We start from the raw sequence: 14,503 nt of genomic DNA, 5'->3' as shown, positions 1-14,503 counted from the left end.
CCTGTTTTTTTGACATTCTTTGGACTGACTGCAAGAGGCTAGGGAGAAGAGGTCAGTGGGCTTTGATAAAGAATGTTTGTTAAGTAAAATGTTCTGAGCGATTTGGTGGTTGTGTAAAGAAAAGACATGACTGCTGACTAAAGAGACTAAGAAGAAAAGATCATCTTGAAATGTCTGCTAGAGAAGAAAGTAGTAGGAAGAGTCTTTCTGTGGTCTAGAAGGAAACTGAAAACGCAAAATTTCCAGCCCTCCTTCCAAGGGATTCGCTGGGCTGGTTTGGAATCAAGAGGCTAGCCACTGTACCAATCTCTGGGAAAAAGCTGTCTCCGAGTATCTCAGAGGGATGTTTTGAAAATGTGAAAACAGAACATGAAAGCAAAAGCAATGAAAAGCAAAACACAGAAGAAGACAGTCAATAGTGGGGAGAAGAGGGGCAGGACCACTCAGGAGTTCAGACTTGGCACCTTCTGCATGGAGGAAAGAAACCAGGGCTAGGAAATGTCCTTTCAAAATGACTTAGTCTGAATCAGGATGCAGTTCCTTTTGTTTTCGCCTTTAAAATTCATCCATTACACACTCACAAGTGAGTCCCTTTGACTCCCTCCCAAAGTCAAGTACCTGAAATGCTCCAGAGTTGTCAAAAACAATTGTTCTACCCCCCAAAATTTGTGCATTTCAAAAAAAAAATCAATTTAATCTGAAATATCAGTTGGATGATGAAAGTGAGAGGCACGTGGTTGATTTTCTCCAAAATCAGCCCAGTCTCTAGCTAAACACCACTGAACTTCATGGGCACTCTTAATATGAGAATGTGCCCACAGGTTCAATCAGCTTATGATCTGAGGCATGAAATTGTAAGTCAATATTCACAGCAAGGCAGACAAGACACCAAATATATTAGGAAATGACAGGAGGGAAGTAGCATTCAAGCCAAAAATGCTTAGTATCGTGCTCTGCATAGAGTAGGGCTCAATAAATACTGCTTATTGAATTGAAAGAAAAGAGACATAAAGGAAGCACTATGGTAGTAAAACTCTTGGAGCAAGAAAGTAGGTAGCTGGGAGACAGAGAAAGGAAAGTTAGCAACAGAAGATTGGAAATAAATAGCTTTACTTCTCTTGGTTCCACTGTCAGTCAAAATACTAGGCTGGAGGCAATTATTTTAGTCTGTATCTCTCGTGACATGTAAGCACTCTGAAGGCAGGGATCATGACTTCTTCCTTTAGTGGATTTTCCCAAGCACTCGGAACATTGTTATGCATCCAGAGGGCTATCAGTAAATATTTTTGATTGATTAGTCTAGCGAAGTATGGGATTTCATCAATCAACCAGTGGTATTTACTGAGCACTTACTATGTGCTGATCAGTGTACTAGGTGCTTGGGACAGAATACACTCCCTGTCTACAAGGAGCTCCCAGTCTAGAGGGGGAGACAGACATTAACAAATATTACTTACAAATGTCATATTTTATTAATGATTATTCAATAATACTAAATATTAATTGATAAAGTGCCCACTGCTAATTTATCAGTCCATTGCATCTGTTCTTACATTCAGCTGTAGACTTGAGCATTAAATAATTCAACTGAATCTCGAGCCCTCTTCCCTCAAGTTTCTGCAACCCTGCTTCTGTTTGTCGCAGTATTTGTGGGGAAAAGTAAAAGGTCCCCAAAATAAAAATGATCTTCCCAACACATTCAACAAGGTCTAGCCGCAAATTTCAAAACCTGCTACGGGCACAGGGATCCTGCCTTTTTGACTAGATAATCAGTCAATGGGAGAGTACGATAGAATTGGTGGGCATTTTCCCTGCCCCCAATGAGCTTACAGTCTCAAGGGAGCTTTCAGCCTAGACACACATACATAGGTCTAAAAATGACCTTTCCATCGGCTTTAAAGCACTCAATCACCTTGCCCCCGCCTACCTCTCCTCATTACCTTCCTACTACAACCCAGACCACACACTTCATTCCTCTAAAGCCAACCTTCTCACTGTACTTCAATCTCATAAGACTTAAGACAATCTCTTAAGACTCACTGCCAACCTCTTGCCCGCATTCTGCCTTTGGCCTGGAATGTCCTCCCTCTTCATATCTAACGGACAGTTTGCTCTCCCCACCTTCAAAGCCTTATTGAAAGCAATCTCCTCCGAGAGGAGGAGAGCAAAGAGAATGCCCTCCTTTCCTCTTCTCCCACTCCCTTCCGCATCACCTTGACTTGCTCCCTTTATTCATCGCCTCCCCCTCCCCAGCCTCACAGCACTTAGGTACCTATCTGCAATTTTATTAATTTATATCAATGCCTGCCACTCCGTCTAGAGTCTAAGCTTGTTGTGGGCAGGGAACGTATCTGTTATATTGTACTCTCCCAAGCTCGCAGTACAGTGCTCCGCACACGGTAAGCGCTCAAAAGATACGACTGACTGACTGATCTGTTATCTGGGCACAAGCTAGGCACGCTGCATGCCTCTCAGTATCAAAGAGAAGGTTACTAGCACGGGGTGCCCAGCTTGTACTCTGTTATATTGTACTCTCCCAAGTTTTTAGTACAGTGCTCTGCACACAGTAAGTGCTCAATAAATACGACTGTTTGGTTGATTCTCTTTTTTGCAGTGTGGGTGAACAACTCTCTCTAAATACCTCAACTGCATACTGGAACTTCCACTTCTTTTGCCAGGACAGATGCTGCCTCCACATTGTTTTGCTGTGTGATATTATGGCACGAAGATGGTTTAATTAGCATTCTCTGGCTCTGTGCATGCCACAACAAAGAGCGTCTACCTCCAGGTCCTAGAGGAAGAGCTGATGGGATGCGATGGAGCTTCTGATGCAGGGGCTTTTCTCCAAATTACCAGCCCCAACTTGTCAATCAATCAATCAAAGGTATTCACTGAGCACTTACTAATGTGCAGAACACTTGGGAGAGTACAACAGAGTTCCAGACTGATGTTGACTTTGAAGAAGATGGTGCGAATGAAGAGTGGGATTTTACTAGCTCTAAGCACAAGGTCTGTGTCCTCAGGAAAAAAAAAGATGCTTAGAGATCGGAGATAAAACAGATGCACTGCCTTCTCTGTCTCCGTGATCTACCAACAACCCCCCTGAACCAGCAGTCAAAACAATATGGGAGGAAGTTGCGTCGACTGAGCAGGAGGCTGGACATCAGGTACTTTGAGCTTTAATCTGGATTTACCACTGTCTAGCTAGGTGACTGAACAAGAGTGTTTAATCTCTGTTTGCCGGAGGATCTCTCTTGGTAAAGTGGGAGTGTTAATGCTGGCCTTCCTCACTGACTGAGCTGTTTGGGGAATGACTCTAAAGTACTTTGAAGTGGTAAATGGTTGGTGTCTTTGCAGCTGTTACCATAGAAATCAGAGAGGAGAAAGGCAGCCTGGGTCACCCGGGCCATCCCCATGATGGGGTCCTAAAACACCAGTACTAAGAACTAGGAGGAAGGAAAAAGAGGGTGATATACGGGCGGCTGGGATCAGAATCCAACTGGTAGAAAATGGGCTTGAATGCTAATCCCAAAGCCAAAGGAAAGATGTGGCCTTGCGAATATACATTTCTGCAACGTGTGGCATTTCAGGTGTCCCCAAAGAGATGCTCAGAGAAACAAGTGGCAGCTACCTCCTCTGCCATCGCTGTGCCTGTCCCTGGCGGGAACTGCAAGTGAAGTTTCCCAATTTTTCCTAAAGGAAACCAGGGTGAATCCAAAGAGGGCCAGGAAAGCTCTACCACTGGACTGACCCAGGTAAACAGTTGCAGAGGAAGATTCTGAAGACACATTTTACTGTATCAGCTCTATAAGAGGGACAGCTGTCTTAGAGGAGGGCTACTTAGTCAATGCTGCTCTGCTAAATCTTCCTACTAGGGGGGATTTTAAAATGTGTTTCTGATGGAAGAGCCCTTTTATGTTAGTTGTGGATGGTGGGGGTTGATTCTCTGTCCCAGAACACATTCCAAGCTCTCAGAGACCCACAAAGAGAAGTACCTCTCCATGTGACTTACTTTGTCACTTCTTACTCTTTTGTGCAATGAGTTTCTACCAGAAACTGCAGGCTGCCATTTGTCCGTAGTACTGCAGAAATCAATAACACACACGCAACCCCATTGTTGAGCATACTCTATATCCTGGATGTTGGCTGCCCTCATTCAAAGGTTTTCTGTTGTGGAACCTGTGTGCTTGGCTCAGCAGGCAAGAGATGGGAAGAAACGCTGCATGAAGGGAAAATTGGATGAGGAGGGGCAATTGGATTCGGGTGATTTATTGGAATTTAAATTCCAAAAAAACCCCTCTGACCCCCCCCCCCCACAAACACACACACACACACACACACACAGAGACCCAAGTGATGGAGAGTATTTAGAAGTGGGTCCGAAAAAATAGAAACAGCAGAGACTATGGTTCAGCTTGAATAAGGCCCACTGGGGGCCGGCTAGGACGTTATTCACAAGCTGAGTCACTGAGGCTCGTTTGAGTGAGGAGACTCTCATTCCTGAGCTGCAAGATCATGGGGAAGCCAAAACAAACCTAAATAGCAAGCATGATGAATGCCCCCTCAATGTGCAGTCCCCCTGCCCCAAGACTGGCCCCACAATCCTGAATAGTTGAACCGAATGGCTGAGGCAGAAATTGGACTGTGGTCACTTATAAAACCTTGATTCAGCGGTTGAAATTGGCTCTTAGACTTGGAACACGTCTAACAGAGAAGAGAGAGTATCCCAGGGGCCAGGAGGACCCCTGTGAAAAGGAAGCCTTGTACTACCTTATAAGAAGCCCCTGCTGGGCCAAGAAACCATTAGAAGAGGAAAAGAGAGACAGGCTAGTCAATCAGGAAGCTGTCAGCCAATTGTGGCGTTTCCTGAGCACTCAATGTGTCAGATGACTAAGCAGCCCATGTGAAGTGGGAACAGCAGATTCACCCCTGGACTTCTACCTCCAAAAAGATAGCCACCAGGCCCCTCAGAAGACCCTCTTCCAGCCAGCCAAAGCTGTGGTAGTCATAGGAATAAGAGCAGCAAGAGAGGAACAGCAGCTGATGTCACTACCCTTTCATCCCCCTACACATTGGCACCGTGGGACTGCAGCCTCTGCCTGCTTGGAGTTTCTGCCTCCACACGACAACTCTGCTCCACTCCAGGGGCCAGGGCAGAAACTTTAGCCAGTTGGCAGTGCCACTGACAGGGGCTGCATCAGCTGCTGTTCCTCTTACCTCCTCCTGCAGCTGCTGCTCTGTTTACAGTTAGTATGTATTTCATGCCTATTTGGGGCCCGAATGTCTAAACGTGTGTCTGTCATTCCTGCTTGTGTCCCTGTTTTTCTGGGTCTCTCTATTTCCCACTCTCTTTTCCCCTCCCTTTGGCCCTATTCCCAGATACTGATCTGGGAAGCAGCAGCATGAGAAGCAGCATGGTGTAGTGGAGAGAGCATTGGCCTGGGAGTCAGAAGGTCATGGGTTGTAATCCCAGCTCTGCCACTTGTCCACTGGGAGACCTTGGGCAAGTCACTTCACTTCTCTGTGCCTCAGTTACCTCATCCATAAAGTGAGGATTGAGACTGTGAGCCCCATATGGGACAGGGACTGTGGCCAACCCAATTACCTTGTACCTATCCCAGTCTTTAGCACGGTGCCTTGCACAAAGCAAGCACTTAACAAATACCATAATTATTATCACTCATCCCTCAAAGTTCCTACTTCTCCCTTCCCCACTGTCCCACTTTGAGTTTTAGAAACTATGCTCATTTTATCTCTATATTGAGCTTTCCTGGGTATATCAATCAACGAATCTAGAATATGCATTGAGTGTTTACTCTAGAGAGAGCACTGTACAAATTATTATTTCTGTTGAGCATTTATTATGTGCCAAGCACCAGGCTATGTGCTGGGATAAATGCAAAACAATCAGACTCAGATGGTCCCTATCCCACTTGGGGCTCACAGTCTAATGGGGAGGGAGCTTTTATTATTCATGGCTGGTTGAGTGTCTTGCTCAGGGTCGTATATCAAGCAAGTGAAGAGAAATGGCATAGCCTAGTAGATAGAGCATGGACCTGGGATCCAGGGCGCCTGGGTTCTAAACCCAGCTCTCCTACTTGCCTCTTCGGTGACCTTGGGCTAGTCATGGCTTCTTTGTGACTCAGTTTCCTCATCTGCAAAATAGAGATTAAATGCCTGATCTCCCTCCCATTTAAAACCACGAGACCCATGTTTGACAGGGATTGTGTTCGACCTGATTATCAAGTATCTATCTGAGCACGTAGCACAGTGCTCGGCATGTAGAAAGTGCTTAACAAATATTATCATTACTATTATTATTATGAAAGTGGTAGAGCTGTGATTGGAATGCAGTGCAGTCCTGTGCTCTTTCCTCTAAATCATGTGGCTTCTCTGCACTTGGGAGCAATAAGAGTAGATATGTTCCCTGCCCTCAAGGAGCTTATAATCCAAGCAGGGTAGACAGATACTAACATAAATTAAAAGTAAGGGAAGCAATAGGGGTAAAGATATCGTCCCATGGCATGCTGCCCAGGCAGAGAGCACCTGCCTGGGGCCCGTCCTGGGAGTTTCTTGTCTATCTCAGCACATCTCCCAGGAGGTTGATTCTGGATATCCAACCAAAATGCCATCTCAACTCCAGCCCACACTGGAAATCTCTGAATCATCACTAGCCAAAGTTCCCTCACTTCACTGCAAAGAAAGGCTGTGAATAGGGCAATGAAGAAGTGACAAAGCATATTTGTGAGGTTTGTCTCTGTAAACACTCGCTTGAAATCTTCACCTACCCATACAGCTCTGGGAGACCTGTTTCTGCTTTATTAACAAGTCTTTACACGTGAAGTGAAAAGACAGGTCCCACAGCACCTCATTAACTTGTTTATCCCTTCCAGTCAGCCTACAGTGCTCCCCAGAATGCAGCTCAGGTTAGATTACATTTAATTGGGTCACCCTCAGTAGGGTTTGGGGGATAAAATCAGATGCATTTTGATTTCACATTTTTCAGGATTTATAAACGGCTGCTTTTTTCAGAAAAAAGACAGATCCCACTAATATGCTGTTCAAAGCCACATTCCCTAAAGGCACAGAAACCACATATTGAAAGAGGAGGGCACCCACAAAATCTACTACTTCTACTAAACTCTGAGAACTCCTTAAAGCACTCTACAAAATGTAAAGTAAAATTATTTAATAGAACAGGTTCCCTGGCATTGACCTTATCACTTTGACTCAGAGGATGAGGCTTTTGTTTTAGAGAAGAAAAACATGTCTAAAGCATATGACTAATATAAGCCAACATGATTTGGTAATTTCAGATTCTTAAGCTCTGGCTTCAAGAATCTCAAGTTTTGTGGTCAAAGACACATGTCCAGCCTCGTCAATCCCAACAATCCTCTGTCATGCCACCCGGAGCGGGAAAGGAATGAAAACCTACCGGCTGAGCTGAGGGTGAGTGGCCCGGTTTCCTCTTGCTTGGCCCAACTCTCTACAAACCACTAACGACAATCATACTCGGCTTCAGGTCGGTGCCCCCCGCCCATCCCTCAAAGACATTGACTCGTTCTCAAAGTTCTCAACCAACTGCCCTGCACAGAAAAGGATGGTGAGAGGCGACATGATTTGCCAGCAGCCTCTCTGTGCAGGGTGATGAGTGACCAGATGCTTGGCTCTGATTCGGGGATATGTCTTGCCTTTTGAATCCCTCCCTGGATGTCAGTACTTTCCCTAAATGTGAGAGCCATTATGCTCACGAGGGGAATTCTAGAAAAGGTGACGTGCCTGGCTGCCTAAAGGGTGAGCTGGCCAGAACTCCAAACTCTGAACTGGATGTGGGTTCTTTGGCGGCCTGGTCACAGTCCAGTGCCAAGAGAACCTGTTTCACACCCATAGTTTGGGGGCACAAGTAGGGGTGAAGGAGGGAGTCTCTGGTTACGCAGGCAATTATATAGGAAAATGACAGCATATGCCCATCAATCCTAGCTTTGGGAGATCAATTCCAGATGCCTTCCAGCATCTATGCTGGTTTGTGTTATACTTCTCAGAATCTGGAGGAGAGACTTGAAGGAAGAGGAGGAAGAGAAAGCAAAACTAGGCTTCCCCGGATTGGGACTAGAGTACGAAGCTAGATGTTTCCTACTGGTGCAGTCAGGCAACCAATTTGCCTGTTGGGGAGGGCCCAAGGACAGGCAAACATTGTGGTTTGGTCCATTTCTTTTTTTACTATATAAAACATAGGTCAGTTAGAAGCTCTCAGGCAAGTTGCCAGAGCCACCCCCCACCCCAACCCCTGTCTCAAAGTTGCGTAACCTGAGGTTGCCCTTAAAGCAGGAAATCAATCTGATTGTTACTGTGAACTCATTGGGAAAATAAATGTGGCCACAGTCTCCCTTCTGCATTTTTACAGCTCCAATCAGTGCATTACCTCAGCACTCATAACAACCTGAACCCTATCACTAAAAGCTTTATCAAATGACTCTTGAGAGGCTGCTTTATCTAGAGGAAAGAGCCCAGCTCCTACTAGTTCTAACTCTCCTCACTGATTAACCTCAACGCTTTACAAATAATGGCCTCCCTCCAATTGTCAGGAAAGATGTACTATCTCAATGCTAGGAGTGACTTCTTCTCTGTCATCTCCCCTTACAGGGTACATTTATCCTGCTGGGGTAAATAAGCTGCAGGGAATTTACTATTAATATCTAAAACTAAATTACATTTTTATCAAAATAAACTTCGAAGATCCATTTGGTAAAGGAGTAGTCTTGATTTTAATTGTGGGATTTTCTTTTCTTGCTACTCTACCCAATTTAATCATCTGCAACATATAGCCAGGAGAAAATCAATAGGCAGGCACAGACTCCAATCTAAAAACACTTCACCCAACTCTCCAGTCTGCTCGATGAATTTCGCTGTTTGATTACACTAGATTTAATGAGCATTCCCAACATTTCACTGCATATGCAAAATAAATCATTTCAAACCATGGAACAGGGCCCACGTCTGTCATTCGTATTATTTTAGATTTTTTTTCTTTGAAGCTGCCATTTCCAGTTCCCAGTGAGGGTAGGTTTGAATTTTTTAATTTGAATGTGAAATTCAAGGGACCACTCTTATCCCCGCATCCACATGTTTGCTGAAGTTCTGTTCAGATTTTTAAAAGACCTGATTAGCAGACACATTCAATTAACAGTGTTTATTGAACACCTTCAGTGAGCAGAACATCAAAGGAGACTAGGACATAGGACAAATAGCTCTTAGGAGAGTGCAACAGAGTTCATGACCATGATGTCTGCCCTCCAAGAGTTTATAATCTAAAGGGGAATCAGACATTGAAATAACATATAAATGGAAGGAAGCCTCATATGAATATGAGTTGGTGATTACAATGTAGGGTGTGTAAACTGGAGAAGTAGAGAAGTAGTCAGTCACTGGAGCTGATGTAGAAGTCCTGAAGGGGTAGCTGAGGGGCTGTAACCTGGGGAGAAGACTTCCTGGAAGGCATATGATTTCAGTAGGGCTTTGAAGATGGGGAGAGCTGTGGCCTGGTGAATCTGAAGAGGGAGGAAGTTCCACATTGGGTGTAAGCAAGAGGTGACAGGCAGGAGAGAGGAGAAGCTAAGCTTTTTTTAAGAAATTTTCAATTCTGTTTTGTGCTAAGTATCACCTAGTATTTCCCCAGGAAGAAAGGCCCCACCAGAGCTCTGTTGATTGAGCCTCCTGAGTGCCTGCTCTTCAGTGACAAGGACCCCTATTGCTCGGAGCATAATTTATCAATAAATCAGTCATATTCAAGAGGCCAAGGAAAGTGTCTCATTATCACCCATGTATCTTTATTCCCAGTGCTAAGTACAGTGCTTTGCACTTAGGAGGTGCTTAATAAATACTATTACTACCACTATTATTAGAGCTCTGTGTTCTGTAGATAATTCTCTCTGGGGATTGGTTTGAGAGCAGAACTACTCTCTACCGGCCAGCTCGCAGGGCACAGAAGTGGGGACAGCTCAATGCAAACCATCCCCATTGAAGAAAAAGCAACTCAAGTGCATGCCCAGCTGGTGGTGGGACAGACCTTTCCCTCTTAATCATTCCTATCAGACCAATGCTCACTTCAAATGGCAAAAGGCCAGAAAAGGTTCATTACTGCGCATTCAGAGATACCATATACAAGGGATCCTTTGCCATGGTTACCATCATGGTTACAGTCTCAGCATCAGGTGTGTCATCTTGGAACAAGACCACTGTGGCTAAACGTTGGGGAATGGTAGCTTGTCTGGTCCTGTCTCTTTGGCTTACAAGACTCCAGAAGGATTGATGGGAAGGAAATGTTAGTTTGTCACTCTCTCTCCAGACAGGATTGGGAAGAGGGCAGGAGATGCTTGTTCTGCTACCTTGTGGACCTGGTGACCTGGCTCTCTCTCTAGACTTGAGTAGAGCAGACAGGTAGCACTGGGGAGGAATGTGTGGATACTGGGCCAGGAAGCTCAGTTGCTGTCAGTCTCTTTATGCTTGGTCATCACTTAGTCAAAGACCAAGATGTATAAATTTGAGTCTTTCTATTCAGACATGCTATTAAACTGACGGTAAACTCTCCTTCTGTCACAGTTATATTATTCTTCTTTGTTGTAAAAATCCCTTAGTTGCCAATTTAAATTTGCACAAGTGCATAAGAATCACTTTTAACAATGCGCTACTATCAAGGCTTTAAATCCATCTCTCACCTTTTACACTCATTTTAAAGCAACATTTTGCCTCTGTCAGAAGCAGAGATCCTACCACACATTCTAAAGTTAGTGTTTTTACAAACTTAAGAGCTGTGTTCAATCAATCATTAAGGGATTTCAGCTTTCAGCAGAAAGAATTCTATTACTTCCCCTACCTGCAATTTATTTTAGCACCTGTCTCCCTAGCTCAATTGTAAGTTCCTTGAGGTCATGGATGGCATCTTCTAAATCTCTGCCCTCCACCAACCACTTAGTACAATGGTCTGCACACGGAAGGTGCTCACTGAGAAGCTGCGTGACCTAGAGGAAAAACAACGGGCTTGGGACTCAGAGAACCTGGGTTCTAATCCCGGTTCAGCCCGTGTCTGCTGTTTGATTGTGGGCAAGTCACAATTTCTCTGTGCCTCAGTTACCTCATCTGTAAAATGGGGATTAAATCCTACTCCCTCTTACTTAGACTAAGTCCCACATGAGCCAGGGACTGTGTCCGACCCGATTAACTCGTATCTACCCTAGCGCTTAGAACAGTGCTTGTCACAGAAGAAGTACACTAATTGTTATCAAATGCTATTAATACTGATGATGATGATGATGATTATAATGGGAGAGCTATACATTGCAATGCTGCTTCCTTCCCCTCCTATCAAGAAAGGTCAGTGCTACATGTTTGAGCAGGATCCAGTGCTTACCCCAGCTAAGATCTCACTGTGTCTCAGATCCAGTTCGTTACTTGTTTTCTGCGTGACGGACTGTTGGAAGCGCTACAGAAATGCAAGGAATGAATGCTGTTTTCACTGTCTTTGTGGGCTTAGGAGGAGGAGCTGGAAACTGCAGTCTTTGCAGGCTTGTGGGAGGGATGGGGGGTTGGGGAGGGATTTCTGCTTTTTGGCACAGTGATTAATGTGATAATTAACATGCGTTTGATTCTGAAATGTTTAATCACCTGATGTCTCTATCGCTGCGCGATGGAAAATGCACCACTTTCTATTTTAATCTCCATAAAGATTCTGTCAGATTCAGTTAAGTGATCTGCAGTGATTTCCTCAAAGTCTTAGGGCCTGCTGCTGCTGCTCTAATCATTCCAAGACCAAAGGGTACAAACAGAGAAGGGTTTAGGTAAAGTGGGCAATTGTTAGGGATGGTGATCGGGAAAGTATGGGGGGACCCCGAGATATATGAGGTCCCAAGAATCTGTCTGGGAAAGAGGGGGTGGTAGTGTTTTAAGGAAAAGAACTCCTGCCCCGCTAAGGAATGTCACCCCTCGAGCATTACTGCAAGGCCCACCTTCACTATCAGACTCTTACTGGGCCCAATCCAGATGTAGGGCTGTAAATTTGGATGATCAAGCGAGAGTCACCAAATCTCTAGGGCCAACCCTGGGAGTAAGGAATATGAGATATGATTCTCAGCAATGCTATGCAAGTGATTTGCTAGAATGTAGTTTGTAAACTCCTTGAGGGCAGGGATAAATGCTTGGGAGTGTACAACAGATTTAGCAGACAAGATCCCTGCCCTTGACTCTCTAATCTAAGTGTTTTGTACTTTCCCAAGCACTTACTACAATACTCTACCCCCAGTAGGTGCTGAGTAAATATTACTGATGACTGACTGATTATAGCAGCCTCTTATACTCTGCCCTCTCATTTAAAATGGGAAAGGATTTTTTTTTCTGTCTTTTGTGATCTTACAGTTGGAGAAGCAGTGTGGTCCAGTGGATAGAGCACAGGCCTGGGAGTCAGAAGTACCTGTGTGAGCTTTGGCAAATCATTCAACTTTTCTGTGCCTCAGTCAACTCAACTGTAAAATGGGGATTAAGAATGGGAATTAACCCCATATGAGACATGGACTGTGTACACTGCCTGGAACATAGTAAGCCCTTAAACACCATTAAAAAAAAGGAACCTACCAAATTGAATTAGGGCCTCAACTAACAAAGGAAGGAGAAACTAACATATTTCTGTAGCATCTTAATTCTGTGCTTAGCTTCCTAGTGCCTTTGTCGGCTTGGAAATTTCAACAGAGTCGCCCTGCTAAATATAAAATCTGGAAGATGTGTTTGGGCTTGGTTCCCACTGCTCACCGCACCTAACTAAAAGCAGCGGCAGCAGGCTCAGGCAAGGCCTGAAGGAGCCCGCAGCTAGGGACTCAAATGATGCAACCACTGCAGAAAAGGATGAGCTGGCGATGGTTCAAAAATTCCACGTGATTATGTCACCTCTGCTTGCTTGTAAACATGTATTAGTGTAAATTAAGATCTTAAATCCCTTGTTCGCCCTGGTGGGTGCAGATGTACTTTAATATAAGGTCAATGGCAGTTTACAACAACCATGTTTACAGTTTACAGAAAGCCATGACTTATGTTATTGTGGATGTTATCCATGCCTGGAGATTAGAATTCTGGAGCACTTGAGCCAAGTGCTTTCTTTGAACTAGTTAGTTATAGTCATGTGGTTTATTGTATGTCTATTCATTTGTCAAGCACTGTGCTCAGCACTAGGATAAATTCAAGAAAGTCAGATCAGATTCAGTCCCTGTCCCATGTAAGGCTCACAGTCTAAGAGGTAGAGAGCACAGCTACCTGAGCCCCATCTTACAGATGAGATCACTGAGTTCCAGAGAGGTTAAGTGACTTCTCAAAGGTCACAAAGGAGGGCGGTAGACGAGCTGAGATTTAGAACCCAGGTCCCCTGACTGCCAGCCCCATGTTCTTGCCAGAAGGCTTGGCTGCCTCTCATTTTGCAGACCTGGCTCAAGCTGAACTACTACTGAAATGAACATATTACTTCCACGTTCGTCCTGGGAAACCAATAGGAATTTTTGCCCCAAACTGCACAAGATTGGGCCTGGTGTGAACTGCTGTGCCCACAGAGCCAGGAAAAATCAGCTCATTAGCTTGTAAATTGGGGTATTACTTCCTATTGCGACCCTCACACACAAACAAATCCATCCCGTTGAACATGACCAACAACTTCCCCATATAAAAACCCTGAGAACAGAGTAGGATTTAGGAGGAGGCAAAGGTGGGATCAGAGAGTAAGAGATCATCAACGGGTGAGTTCAAAATGTCTGGCAAGAACAGAGAAAAGGCAAACAGTGAATCTCCTGGAGGACCAGCAAGTGGAACTCATAAGGGGCCCGAGACTGGAGGAGTGAACTTAGCCAGAAGCCCAGAGCTGACTACAGCTCTCTTGCTGGCTTTAAGAATGCCTGCTCTCCTTGTAACTAGGAGGACCTACGGGAAACAGGATCAAAGATATGACTCTTTACTGACTTACAATTGGTTGATCATCAGACTATCCACCTGCCCATGGCCAATAATGAAGAGCGTCATTACTGGGTATGTAGCTGGCAGCTTCCTGGAGTTATCAGGGTCTCTCATGATAGCCAAAGGCTGTCGGGTGGACTGCATGTAGATCTTGTCTTTTGGACAACGCCCGAAGCTTCTTCCTGCTTCTTCATGGTCTGACCTCCAGGTTTGGTCCCCTACAAGACATTTTGGCTTAAGTGAGGCTCTAGTTTGCTTCCCCACTGCTGCTATTGTTGCCAGGGTGCTCATGTGGATGTTATATTGCCGGGCATTCCAATTGCCCTTCTTCGATCCACTTCAGGGCAGATAAATTATCATTACAGTCATTCACACCCACAACCTTTCACCCATTTCAGTGAAGTGGTAATAAAGCATCAATGCTCAGTGAATCATTGGGTTCCAAAACCAAGTTATTGGAGACACTTGGAGGACAGCTGTAGGGCAAATTGCTATCTGACATCAGTTTCTGCTCTTCACT

At 44.7% G+C, this 14,503-nt stretch overlaps 1 protein-coding gene across 2 annotated transcripts in view; it reads right to left on the bottom strand.

Moving 5' to 3' along the window:
• The window catches only part of ABCG1 (ATP binding cassette subfamily G member 1), a 171,838-nt gene that overhangs the window by 144,564 nt on the left and 12,771 nt on the right, over positions 1 to 14,503 (bottom strand). Inside the window, exon 3 of one of the 2 annotated variants that reach the window (XM_029083363.2) lies at positions 14,053 to 14,201. The exons of the other annotated variant lie outside the window; for it this stretch is intronic. The gene's annotated coding sequence lies outside the window, so the exon portion shown is untranslated. The remainder of the gene's footprint in view (positions 1 to 14,052; positions 14,202 to 14,503) is intronic. 2 annotated transcript variants of the gene reach the window in all.

Source organism: Ornithorhynchus anatinus, chromosome 18 (assembly GCF_004115215.2).
Source record: "Ornithorhynchus anatinus isolate Pmale09 chromosome 18, mOrnAna1.pri.v4, whole genome shotgun sequence".
NCBI classification, from domain to species: Eukaryota; Metazoa; Chordata; class Mammalia; order Monotremata; family Ornithorhynchidae; genus Ornithorhynchus; species Ornithorhynchus anatinus.
This window is presented reverse-complemented; position numbering and strand designations above follow the sequence as displayed.